The sequence below is a fragment of the Triticum urartu genome, unplaced genomic scaffold (assembly GCF_003073215.2).
Source record: "Triticum urartu cultivar G1812 unplaced genomic scaffold, Tu2.1 TuUngrouped_contig_1395, whole genome shotgun sequence".
Taxonomy (NCBI): Eukaryota; Viridiplantae; Streptophyta; class Magnoliopsida; order Poales; family Poaceae; genus Triticum; species Triticum urartu.
This window is the reverse complement of record NW_024111831.1, coordinates 31,848-45,860: the sequence shown is the minus strand read 5'-3', so window position 1 is coordinate 45,860 and position 14,013 is coordinate 31,848. Positions and strand designations below refer to the sequence as shown.

General features: G+C 43.9%; 1 long non-coding RNA gene across 3 annotated transcripts; it reads right to left on the bottom strand.

The window, feature by feature from the left end:
• Positions 1-1,417: 1,417 nt before the first annotated feature.
• Positions 1,418-8,008, bottom strand: LOC125526683. Of its 3 annotated transcripts, none has more exons than XR_007291849.1 (5): positions 7,420-8,008; positions 7,220-7,293; positions 7,068-7,111; positions 2,838-6,978; positions 1,418-2,694 (listed from the first exon to the last, which is right to left on the bottom strand). It is a non-coding gene; the product is annotated as an uncharacterized LOC125526683 (long non-coding RNA). The 3 variants fall into 3 exon arrangements; XR_007291851.1 differs by having other exon boundaries at positions 1,418-4,131; positions 4,741-6,978; XR_007291850.1 differs by having other exon boundaries at positions 1,419-3,108; positions 3,671-6,978.
• Between the last annotated feature and the right edge of the window lie 6,005 nt (positions 8,009-14,013).

Genomic DNA, 14,013 nt, shown 5'->3' with positions numbered 1-14,013 from the left:
GGTCTTTTTTTTTCTTCGGAAATAAGAAAAAACTTAAGGAACGTAAAATTACGGTGCATTGACGGTAAAATAGAGGGATGAAGAATAACTATTCCTCACCCAGGGTGTCGATTAGTATAGTGATACTATTCATATATATAGAATTTAAAAAATGTTTGCATAGTATAAAAAAGTTTCGTATGATTCAAAAGAATGTTCATCGTGTATTTGAAAATGGTTAAAATTTATTAAGAAAATGTTCAACATGTATTTGAAAAAATGTTAATCTTGTATCTGAAAAACGTTCCACACATATAAAAAGATGTTACGTGTGTATAAAAAAATGTACTACTTGTATTGAAAATTCGACATGTATTTTTAACAAGATCAAAATGAAAAAAAACAGAGAAAATAGATGAAAATACACACATTAAAATAACAGAGCTGCATAGAAAAAACATCTCTCCAAAGTGTATGTTCCTAGCAGCAAAAAAAAACAGAAAAATCTACAATAACAGCGCATATACCATGTGAAACTGAAATAAGCAAGAAAAATATTAAGCCATCTCGCAAAAAGACACTGCCTTCCTGGTAGAGACGATGGATTGTCAGTTTCCATCACCATACCATTAAGACTAATAGAACGCCCATGCGTTGCTACGGGCTACAATGCATAGAAATAAATCAAGAAAAATTTAAGATTGTCTCCAAGGTCCAAGATCATTTCTTCCCATACGTCCGGGTGCGCAAGGACATCAAATGGTTGAACCCTGGGATCCGCAAAATTCAACCGTCTAGACATTCCAAGATTCACCAAAACCAAATCATATGCGAGGAAAAAATGTGGCTGTCCGTACTATTTGTCATGGTATCTCCAACACACGGGCCCAACACAAAAAAAATCCTAGCCCACGTCACACCCTTCCCTTTTCTTGTCGGAGCCTCCCTTCCCGCTCGGTTTCCGCCATGGCAGGACATTTCAGAAGCCCTCTTCTTTAAACCCGGATGACGCCCACCTCACCTTCATCATGGTGCCCTCTCTCCTTTACAACGTACTTCCTCACGGACCGGCAAGGAGAAGTGCCCTGCCAACCGCCCCGCTCTCCCCCTGGTCCCCTCCCCCATGTTCGTGCCGATCCGCCACCGCCATCAAGAGGGAGGAGTCTTGTTTCTTAGTGGCTATCTCCCTTTCTGACATAGGGAGGGAGGGTGAGGGGAGAACCGAAGGCCGCGTAAGTGGAGTCGGGGTGCAGCGAAAACTGCTGCTATTTCACTCAGGAATTAAACTCGCTTGTATGTCATCTCACTTATGCCAAATCATAATCGTGATATTGAATCTCCCCCTCATTACAAAATCAAATGAAGTTAGATAAGAAAACTTATGCTATTTTCACGTGAATAACAGCCGGAGAAGTAATCAGTAAGCGGTTTAGTTCCTGAGAGTGGACCCAATATTCCAGTCTCATATGCTCACCGGATTGGCAAAACTTTACAAATCGCATTAGAAAAGTACCATGGTAATTTATTTACCTGACAGGAAAAAAGTCAAGAAAATGCAGGGTCTAACTGAACCATTAGCTCCCACCGGCTTGTTATCTACAACCTTTACAAAATCCAAAAAAAAGAATATTTTGAAATATGATGCCCAAGAACAATCATGGATCAGATGGTTATATCTGATTACAAATAGACTAAGGCCCTATCAAACAAAAAAAAATAATTTCCTGATTCATTAATTTTATGCACCAAGTATAATCCAAATAGGAATACGTAGCACTAAAATTGATGAATAGTGAACCTAAACTGGAGGTCGGATGAGCCGGAGTTTGGTTGGAGCTAGAGTACCACCTTCGACCCACATCATAACTGTATTATGTCATCCAACGATCTAGCACACTGGTTGAATCCATCCTGATTGATGTTCTTGCTTGATTGATGTTCTTGCTGTGGATCTATGCCATCTTGCCTAAAGAGCTGCATCCCGACCAAATTTTTTGCCGTTGAACCATGCCTTCCTACCTAGAGGGCCACATCCTAATCGAAGTTTTTGCCACTGAATCCATGCCTTCCTGCGTTGAAGATCATATTTTTCCTTGCAAGAAAATTAACCTAATAACCCTACATCTAAAGGCAGAGAGAGTGTCCTCCGATTTGCAAAATATATGTAAACCCTGCATATTCTAATTAGGTATTTATTTAATGAATCCTTCTACATTGCAAATATATTTCAGCAAAAAGAATCTCAAACCTATATTTTCTCAGTTCAATATTTAAACCATCTTAGCATTTCATCCGCTTCCTAAAAGCATGAATGGACAGTATTCAAATTAGAATATGAAGTAGGCCTCCAAAAGGAGATGGGACACAAAAACTGGAACCATCACTGGTAGATGCAATTTGAATGAATAAACAACCCATTGTATCTTAGGAACAGAGCAATGACCCTAGTTCATGTCTGCATACCATGCCATCACTTAATTTCCATTAGATATATAAAAAGAGTCAGATATTGAAAATAGTATATGTATACTTCACACTTTTAAATCCAAAATATAAGTGGCAAATAATTTTACGTAGCAAGCTCAGGACTTGAGTGCCCTCACCATGTTACAGGAGATCTAACATTCATTTTTTGCTTTAGATAGGCTTAAATTCAGAGCACGGTCAGTTCTTTGGAACTGTTACAAAGTAGTACTTGCAATCCTCCTCTCACTTCTGCATTTCACAAACTGAACAATATCATATGACATCTCCATGTTACTTGTAGTAAGCAAAACAACAGAAATTGCAAAAAAGAAAATATATCTAGAAAATAAATATATCTGCAGTGCAGCAGCAGAGGAGCCAACATTGCTCACCTGTGGATCTTTGTTATTGGCTTTCATGAGGTCGCCTGCATTTCTTCTTCCTCCTACTTTCTTGCTGTAATTGTCCTAAAGAAAGGGATAGGTACATCAAGATTAGGAAAAGCATCAAGCTGCTCTGGTGCATCAATTTTAGACTTCCTTCCTGCAATTGTCCTAAAGAAATGGAATGCTGAAATTGTTTCATTCGGTTAGTTGATTGGTTCCCTCACAAAGAAGCAAGATAGCTTGAAGCTGTACTGCTGTAGCATCTCACCCTCCAAATCTGAAGATTGTGAAAATATATAAGGATAACCGTCCGTTGCAATGGGAGTCAAAAAATTGTCACAACAGTATAGTATAAGCTAAAGAAATATTGTACTCGTGTAGCATAATAATAACAACTTCGTAAGGTTCTTGTTCTTGGTTCAATTGTTCCAGGGGCCAAGATGAATAACTTGGTCATACTTATATAAATAACAACATCAGCCCAAATGTTTACTTACAGTCACTAATTCAAAAATATTGGACGGTCTTGTAGTGAAATTTTTTAGTTTTTCTGAGTGGCAAATGTAATAGACTGTAAAACTCCTTTTGGATGCTGACGCAGAGCATTTCTATACTTGTTTCGGCAATTACAAATATACACTTGGGATATGGTAGTCTAACTAATAACGAAATGCACAAACCAACATATGATCAGGAATGTCATGCTGAACTCGCCTACAAGTACTGCGCGCGTGTGCGTGTGTGCATGTGTGTGTGTTTGTCATCAAGTGACCAAGGTCTAGCATCAGTCAAATAACCAAAATAAAGAAACAAGATGGCTCCTAAAAAACATTCATTACCTTGAGGCGTTCATCAGGTTGCTGAATGTAGCAGAATCAACAGTACATCTGTTTAGACCTTAGATGTTCTTGTGCTCAAATGACGCAGTTTCTCCAGGTTGTATGGATGCCTAAACTAAAAGAAAAACGCTACCAGGTCCATAGTGTGTCTAATTTGTGAAACTGAACCTCAACAAATGAGGGCAAATATAAAGACGCCGAGTTTCAAGCAGTTTGTTGTTTCTGTTCTCAGTTTAGATGCAGGTCACACAACAACATGCAGTTAGATGTCTATTACAGAATTATTTTGCAGGCAACTGAATACTTAGAATAAAATATTACTCACCAGGAGGGTAATCAATTCATACGAGTATTGTTCTCCCATGACCATAATGCATTTATGTCTGAACAATTACCAGTACAGATGAGAAAGCATACCATTATGATAGCATTATGAGAACATCAATTAGTTGTGGCCCTTACTGCATTTCATATCAAATATGCAGGTGTCAGTAGATTAAACAAATACAACTTACCTACAAAGACTCGATGGTGAAAGTCGAAAATACTCTATGCACTGACAGATAATTCTTCTACTGTTCACTTGGACATAATCAAATTATTATTCAGAATATTACATATCAGAATAATATGTGCCAATGTAACAATAGTCTGGCACTGAGATGTGGAGATGGTTACATCTGATCAATTTGCGTCCTTCCAAATAGAAGTTCAAGAAAAAATAAACTAATGGACCAAGTGAACATGAAAGACACAAGTATACGAAAATCAAATTGTTTTTCACCATATATTATTGGAAAAAATATTGAACATCCATGCCTTCATGGTCCCCTCTAGTTTGGTGCATAAATCAGAGGTACAAAGAGATACTAAACATTACATAACAATATTTTTGATTTCTTTAAAAAAATTATGCAAAAAGAAACTGTGACCATGTCTCAGAAAAATAGTACAAGAACATTAAACCTTGACAGAAGGAGATGGAACACTAAAAGTGAATGAGCTACCGGAGGCTGAAGGACATCAGTCAGGAGTCAGGACACAGCGAGGCGCAGCAGTGATCACTCGACCTTGGGTACTACAGGGACTTCAGGCCTGAAGGACATTGGTCAGGAGTCAAGATTATCGGCGTGAATCTCATTGGTGTGCAGGGAAGCATCTAGAGATGAAGGTCGTTCGTGCCGCCGCCTGGTGGATTGCTCAGTTGGAGGAGGGGGGCTCACCGCCGTCTCCTCCGGGCTGTTGTGCCGCCATTTTCACCTTACGATTGGACATAGTGGATCGAGATACATCTAGAAGAAATAAAATGAATGTCATCATTAGTAAAGAATTTTCAGCGACAAAAGGATAAACAACAATTGGAATGTTAAAACAAAACCTGCACCTACACAAGTACTGTATATTTTATATTAGCACAAGTGTAGATCATGTCCCACTCTTCACTTTGTTTACAAAAAAGTTCAGAATATCAATCTTGGTGAGCCCTGTAAGGAAGCATCCCGTGATCTCGGTCAGGTTCCATCTGCGTGGCGCGCTGCTGATTCTTCCGTGAGTGGGTGCTCAGAGGAAGGATCCTGAAACTCCATTATCAATAGCCCGGAGCTGCATCGGCCTGCTAATTTTATTGGCACATATAAAAAGCCAATGGCGCTATCAAAGTCTTCTTGGTTAGGATGATCAAGCAAGAAGCCAATTTGCAGTACATTATCATAAACATTTTCCTTCATTCATGATTGTAGTCAACATAAAAAAACCATTTCTATAATCAGTTGAACATTACATCAATAACAAAGAAATAAATAAATGACGGAATTCTTTTCCAAGAATATAATACTGTAGAACACAACATTGGTTCAGAACTGTAGCAGTTGTGAAAGCACTTACCAACTCTTTGTCGCAATTTCTGGTTTATCCTGAACAGTAGACATTTTCTGCCTTGTTAGCTTAAAAATTAAGGAGGTTACTTAGAAAGAATAATTATCGTCGACAATGCATTTATCAAAACGTAAAAATCAAAAAGCATTTGAGATATAGACTGGCAACTAAGAAACCATGTGTTTTTAGTTTTTTGTGACAGATAACTTTTACAATGGCAAAACATACATATTGTAGCCTACACATTTAAACTTGGACAAACGACCAAATATCATTAGTAGAGAAGTAATCCTCGCACTTGAGAATCGAAGCCAAAAATATGAGAATAATAGCCTACACTTCAAATGCATAGCTGAACAATAGTTTCTCCATCAATATACATGTAGTGCTACTCTGTATTCATGTAAACCAATCTACATATAACATATGTAGCAAACATTAATGTGCAGCCATAATAGACAGATGGCCGATTCAGATTGCCCAAAATAACAGGAAGGTGCTTCTTGATTGAGCAGATGAATGATTCAGCAGATAGAAAATGTAAAGTGGTGGGATATTAGGCATTAACTTGAAAAATAGAGGGGAATAGAGAACGCACCTTGCTAATTTTTGGGCAAATATAAGATTGCAATGTCTCTGCCAATAGCACAATATCACATAATTTGATCTCCATGAGAATTAATGAAAAAAGAAGATCTCCCTGAAAATTACAAATGTAATGTAGCTGCGGATGCATGCATGTTGTTGATCTGTAGGCGCCTAGCTGAAAGAAAAATAAAATCACAAGGGTCCAAAACTCAACTGGGAAACATAGCAATGAAAAATCATCAGGAGTACATAGTTCAAGAAGTCCATCTCAATTTGCATTGGTTGGTTATATGAACATAAAAAATGAAGTGTTACATTTAGCATTCAACACGTGATTATTTGGGCGTCGCCACTCTCTCCAGCTGCGGCCCTGAAACTTTATCTTCACGCCCTCCCGGTGCGGCAGCAACGCGGTACAGCAGGGGGCTCCAATATTTCTCCCCTACGACCCTCGACGGACCGCACAACCCTTTGATCTCCACTCCTACTTACTCAAATTGAATGAAGCTGGCACTTGCTGGGCACAGAAAAATAACTCCTTGAATTGAAGTCCGTTCACCTGTAGAATGAATGCTGGTCACTACGAAGTCAAGAGGCGGACGAACAACAGCCTCAAGGTGTGGGTGCAGAAAAATAACTCCTCAAAATTGAAGTTCCAGAGTGGCGATTTACAGCCATGGCAAATTCAAGCCTGATCAATGTTAGGTTCAAAAGTGGCGATCTAGGTTCTGGATTGCAATGTCATCACTAATACATCAGGTTCAACTTGACTCCTTGTAATGTCGTAAAGGTAGGCTGACGGGAGGGACTTGTTGTCGATCTAGCAATACATGAACCATGTGCAACTGGGAATGTTCAAAACACAGCAGCATTAGTAGAAACATATTCTACAAGGATTGTATGAAGCGGAATGCACAATAACTAAGCCGCGTACTTGCGACGTCTGCATCCTGCACTGCGTGCTCCTCGCTGAAGTTTCTGCAGAATGTAATTGCATGGAACCGTCAATAATGCCTGCAGGCAAACTCCATCAATTAACATTGTTCGTACCTCCAATGGAATGGAGTACATCAGTGTTTTTAGTACCTCACTGATACATGATGCCCCTGCGCTCCTTTGAATAATCAGAGAAATTTAACCCTCGACAAATCAATCTGGACCTGGAAAAGAATTGGGTTACGTTAAAATCGGAGACTGAATATTCTGGACGGCCAGTGTTGGGTCGCCCCGAATCGGGATCCCTCGACCAAAAACGGGGCTCGGGGAGATGAACATGAACGCCCTACCAGGTGTTTTAGAAATTACTTGGCAGCATCGCTGGTTCTCAGTCATGGCCCGGAGCAGATGGATCTCGGTGCAGGGAGGCAGACAGGGGGCAAACAATGAAGAAGGCCATCTACTGCAGGTACCTTCCTACCCACGCACACCAGGAGTACCTGCAGAGCTCGACGCGCTAGGGGCGGCTACGTTGGCCTCCCCACCTTGAGATCCAAATCCATCTCGGCACCCGTATTTTGAGATCAGCTCATCCTCTCCCGCTTTCCAGATCGAAACATGAGAGGGCGAACAGTGGGGCGGGGGTGGAGGAAAGCAAGGAGAGGTTGCGGCGGGGCAGCGAGGGTAAGATACCCTAGCAGCGGCCGGGCGTGGGGGTGGGGGGTCTGGAGCGCTGTCGCGATATGGAGTGGAGAGGTGGATCTGCTCCTGCCGACGCGCCCGAAGAAGGGGTCGGGCCAGCGGAGCTGTAGGGGCGGCGCCGGAGTGGGAGATGGGGGCGGTGCCGGAGCGCGAGCAGAGGGAGAGGTCGCATCGTGGATCGAGAGGATCGTCCTGTGCCCTCGAGGGATCGGCAGGAGTGTTTTTTTTTTTTGCGGTTTTTTTTCTACGTGCGTGAGTCGCGGTGGTGGGAGGGGGACGAAAATTAACCAGCGAAAAAACGGACGAAAAAAGACCGTCTTTGCTAGGACGAAAATTGACCGGCGAAGACTACCAACTGCTCCGTTAGGAATAGAGATCCATCCAGCTGGCATGCGCAGATTGTGCATGAGACATCTCCCCGCACATTTCCATCAGCACGAAGGAGGCTTCAGTATTGAAATTAGAAAGCTGGCGCTTATCTTTGACAAATATTTTCTAGGTCACACAAAAGATAGAATGCCACGGGCCACCGCACAAACTTTAATTTAATACATTGCACACTGTTAAATGTAAACCTAGCCCCCTCCCCCCACCCCGGCCCCCAACCACCCAAGAAAACAACAACCAAAATTCAAAGTTATTCCTGTTTCTCCACAAGAAACAGAGGAGAGCAGTGCTAACTAAGGTCGTGTTCGGAATCCATCTCATCCGCTCCGACTCCGTGGATTTGTGGACCTCAGTTTAGCCCGCTCTGTAAAAATGAGCTAGAGGCTCGTCCGCTCCGGAGCGGAGAGGAGCCGAACGCGGCCTAAATTGATTATATCAAGAACCACGTTTGTGAAATGGATTCTAGCTACCACCTCCTAGTTTTCCACTCAGAATTGAGAAGGTGAAATGTTAAGTCTTTTGCCTTACTGAAAATGTTTAAATGGTACGTTATCACGAGCAACTTACATCGGTTGGGACACATATATTTTATGATTCATGAACAAAAAGACAAATCAGAACTATAAATGGGGGTACATAGGACATTATAGGATTACGGCCCCTCCCCCTGCACCATCACCTCGCGGCCCCCTTTGTTTTTGAGGTGTGAAATTGCTAAACTTATGGGCAATAGATTACAAAATTAACTTACGAGCGTGATTTTCTTCCCTAATCCCACTAACGTCCTGGTATTTTATTGTGGGTTCCACCCTGTAACTAACCATAGGCCTCCACCTCAACCCATATTTAATCTTCATAATGAACACCCTGTAGTTTACTCATTTCAACTACCCTGCCTCAGGCATATTGGCTTGTAGATTGTGGTCTGTAACAAACAATCTGTAATTGTAGCGAAGTTAGTGGAGGGGGTAGAGATCGACAGCCATGAGGTCTCGGTCTGGCAGGCATCGTCTATAATACATTGTTTCGTACGGTTCATAATTGTCAGCGAGATACTCACCTTGTCATTGACGAACTAAGCCCATAAGTGGGTCATTGCTCAGTCATGCACGTCGCCAGCACGAACGGCGGGCTGTCAAAGGTCTTGTCCATATTACTCCACGATGGAGAGTGACGCGCAGACGACGCCCCAGTCACCGTGGAGGAGCATCAACAGCTTCTTGTGGACAGGGTTGTGCGTGAAAGGCAGTTCCCTCTCGTCCTCACTGGTAGAAAAAGAGCCTATAGTCCCGGTTCAGGCAGGAGACCCTTTGAACCGGGACTGATGGGCCTCCACGTGGGCAGTGCGCAGAGCTCAGGCAGGAGACCCTTTGGTTTCGGTTGGTGGCACCAACCGGGACCAATAGGCATCCACGTGTCAGCATTTCTGTGCTTGGGGTTTTTGTTTTTTTTGAAAAGGGGGGGGGGGGGGGTGGGGGGTTTTGGGGGGTTAATTTAGGTGTTTCATATATTGTGTTAGCTAGCTATAATTAATAGAGAGAAGTGTCCTCTCTTACGTCTGTGCTTGGTCGACGCTACGTACTATACATACGTATAGAGAGGACTAGACACGCTAGTTAGCTAGTAAGCAAACGAAGGAAACAGAAGATCGTCATGAACATATATGCATACAGAGAGAAGTGATATCGACCACCTCTCCTTCTCCGAGAGATTGGTCGAACAACAAGTTCTCGTATATCTATCCGACACTACCGGCTACATATATACAATAATTATCTCTTACAAATATAATCATACGGACTCATGGTCCACATAGTATTCTCCGTCTTCAGCGATCACTTGGTCAAGAAAGAATGCCGCCAATTCCTCTTGAATTGCTCGCATGCGAGCTGGTGCTAGGAGTTCATCCCGCTTCCGAAACATCTAATTTGAAGAAGGGGGTCAATACATATATATATGAATGAATGAAACTCAATACAAATGATGGTAATAAAATAAAATTGTGAATGTTGTTATTTACGTACTTCATATTGTTCGTCAGAGTACCCGCCCCGCTCACAGGTCGTGTGGCGGATGGACTCGCAGACGTAGTATCCACAGAAATCATTCCTTTGTTCCTGCCACAACCACTTTACAAGAAATAGAGGTCAATCAAACTGATAAGCAAGAATGCTAAATGGTATTGATGAAACTAGCACTTGAATCACTAGGAGATGCGTGGAACATGCTACTATAGTACTTACTTTCGGGTGTCTAAATTCCAGCTCCTTCGGCAGTCCCGGAACTTTTCTGGTGAATTTTCTCCAAACCCTGCCGGACAAAGAAAACAATTACTTGATATCAGGAAATGAACAAAGTTGCTGATATGGTGGATAATGATCGATTTAACTTACTTCTTGAGGATTTCAGTCATGTCCGCATACTCCTGGGGATCTTTTCGTTTAGAGTCCAAGATGGTTACTACTCCCTGCTCAAGCCTAATCTCTAGGAGAATATAGTGGAAACTGCACACGCATGCATAACTCATCAATTACATTACTATAACCTGGACTAATATATAAGGGAAACCGAATATGCACAAGACAGTAACACTCACTTGAAGTTGTAAGGAAAGAGTATTATATCTTTGTTTTCATTTTTTTTGAATGATCGTAGCAAGTTGGCCTCGGTATCTCCGGGACGATGTTCAACCTCAGTTGCATCTATGAGATATGTGTTAACGAACCCAATATCACCGATTTGTCTTTTCTTCAATTCGGCGATCTTCATTCTGCATAATATAGTGAGGATAATTATAAATACATGCAATGAAAGAGATGAGCTATATAGAGAGACTTAATGACAGAAGTAGTAGTACTTACAGACAGTAGCAGGTGATCATTGTTTTATCGAGGGCCAATTGATTGAAAAACTGATAGAACTCCTCAAATGGAATAGGCAACAGTTCAATTCCAACGAGGTCATGCTCCGGTTTAACTCTCGCATACAAAGTACTCCTCCCCCCAGACTCTCTGCAGATTTTCAAGTACCAATCATGTAATCTTCGCATCATCGTTGTTAAAGATTTTTCATCTTTGACGAGAGGCTTCCCGTACTCGTATCTGTGTATCTGCACCTCCATGGGATCATAATATACATCGTCGGGCAGGTAATCGTCAACATTGCCATAACCGGGCACCATCCTCGGATCGACGATGTCGCTAGGCACCTTGAGGGGGGGGCACGATTGCTTCGCTTGTTCGCCGAGCTGGGCAATTTGTTTCCCAGCTGCTCGTCGTTCTTTCAGCCTTTGATCACTGACTGTACTTCCCGACCGCTCCGCTTCGGCCCATGTCTTTGCAATAATGCGCTCATAGTTGCCTTTCGGCGGAGACTTGGGTGGTTTTGCCAGGGCAGCCAGAGTGCGCTTCACTTTCACCGGATCTACCTTCTCCTCCGGAGGTGGATGTCTCTTTGCTTTCAACCCTTGAAACCAGTCATCCACTTCGGTTCACGCGATCTTCGCGTTCTCCTCCGGGGTCCTCTCGTATGGTAACTTCTCTGGAGTCTTCAGAGAAGGACCGAATCTGTATGTCCTCCCGCCTCTGGTTGTACTGCTAGACGCCGACCGAGCAGACGGAGCGGTTGTCTTCTTTACTTGCTTACGAGGCGGAGGAGAAGGACTACGACGCGCCGGAGCAGCTGGAGCGGCGGCAGGTCTCTTCCGCCCTTGCTGACGAGGCGGAGAAGGAGGAGGCTGGCTGCTCGGGCGCGTCGGCGCAGGCGGAGAAGGAGGCGGAGTGCCGCCACGCGCCGGAGAAGGAGCCGGCCGAGGGCCCTGATCGTCACTCGCCGGAGGAGGAGGCGGTGGAGGAGGCGGAGTGCCCTGACTCACCGGAGGAGGAGGAGGAGGCGGAGGCGTCCAGTTCGGAAGGTTGATGAGCTCCTTCCGCCATAGGCATGGAGTCTTCAGAGCAGACCCCAGCCGAGTCTCCCCTTCACCGGTAGGATGGTCAAGCTGGAGGTCCTCAAATCCCTCCGTTATTTCATCCACCATCACCCTAGCATATCCTTCTGGAATCGGCCGGCAGTGAAAAGTTGCGCCGGGTTCAGTAGGATAAACAGAGCCAACAGCCGCCTTGACCTTCAAATTCATCCATTGCGTCATAAGGTGGCAATTTTGAGACTCCGTGATAGCATCCACGGGATAGCTGGCAGGAGCCATCAAGGCATGCTCCGGCTGAAGCAGCTCGGTGGAAGCCACGCTGCTTCTGCGCTGAGATGGCGGGGTAGCTTCGGGGGAAGCTTCGGCAGTACATTTGCTGCGATTTGCTTCTCGTTCCTCTATCGCGTCTACCCTTGCTTGCAGCGCCTGCATTTGGGTCTGCTGCACTTTTTTCCTCCTCTCATGGGATTTGTAACCGCCTGCGTCCGGAAACCCAACCTTCCACGGAATGGAGCCTGGCGTGCCTCGTGTCCGTCCAGGGTGCTCAGGATTCCCGAGGGCCATTGTGAGCTCGTCGTTCTCTCTGTCTGGAAAGAACTTCCCTTGTTGCGCTGCTTCGATATACTGCTTAAGCTTCCTGACTGGTATGTCCATTTGATCGTTCGTCCAAATGCACTTCCCTGTTACAGGGTCCAAGGTTCCGCCAGCCCCGAAGAACCAAGTCCGGCAATGGTCTGGCCAGTTAATTGTCTCTGGTTCGATCCCTTTATCAACCAGATCATTCTCAGTCTTGGCCCACTTAGGCCGGGCTACGAGGTAGCCACCTGACCCCGTGCGATGGTGAAGCATCTTCTTCGCAGCATTTTGCTTGTTTGTCGCCGACATCTTCTTACTCTTTTCCGATGTCTTGTGGGCCACAAATGCGGGCCAGTGATCTCTGATCTTCTCATATCTGCCCTTGAATTCTGGTGTCTCATTATTTTTGACAAACTTATTCAGCTCTTTCTTCCACCTCCTGAATAGTTCTGCCATCCTCTTAAGAGCAAAAGACTTGATTAATTGCTCTTTAACTGGGTTCTCTGGATTATCCTCTGGCGGTAGGGTGGAATTTGACTTCAGCTCAGTCCAAAGATCATTTTTCTGCATATCATTGACATAAGACACCTCAGGGTCTTCTGTAGCCGGCTTAAACCATTGTTGGATGCTTATCGGGATCTTGTCCCTAACCAGAACCCCGCACTGAGCAACAAATGCGCTCTTTGTCCAGAGGGGTTCAATCGATTGGCCGTCGGGCGCGATTGCTATGATCTCAAACTTTTCATCCGAGCTCAACTTTTTCTTCGGGCCTCGTCTCTTTACCGAAGTTGTGCTCGATCCGGAGGGCTAGAAAAAAGAACAAAGACTTAATTAATATGTGTACATACCAAAACAATGAATGCATCAATCAGCTAGTCAGCACAGGTTTAACTAATATATATACCTGGCCGGACTCGGTTCGGTCACCGGAGCCGTCATCACGGTCTCCTTCTTGCACCGGCATTGGGTCACCGGAGCCGTCCTCATGTTCTTCTTCTTGCACCGGCATTAGGTCACCGTAGCCAGCTTCTTCACCCTCTCCTTCCAGACCATCGGTGTCGTTGAGAAACAACGAGACGGCATCACTTCCTTCTGCGATTATGTCCCTCAACAACGCTTCATTTGCTTCATCTCGGGCGGTGTCCATAGTTTCTACAAATATTTACAACATGGCAATTATTATTCAAACATGACAGATGGATATATTAGTGCCAAACATAGAACTAGCTACCTAATCATAGTAAGGAATCATATATATTAATTAGTGGCCTCGACCCCCCCCCCCCACGTGTTGAAGCTATCGGGAGGGGGTATATATCGACAACGATGACACTACATCTATATGTCCCTCGAC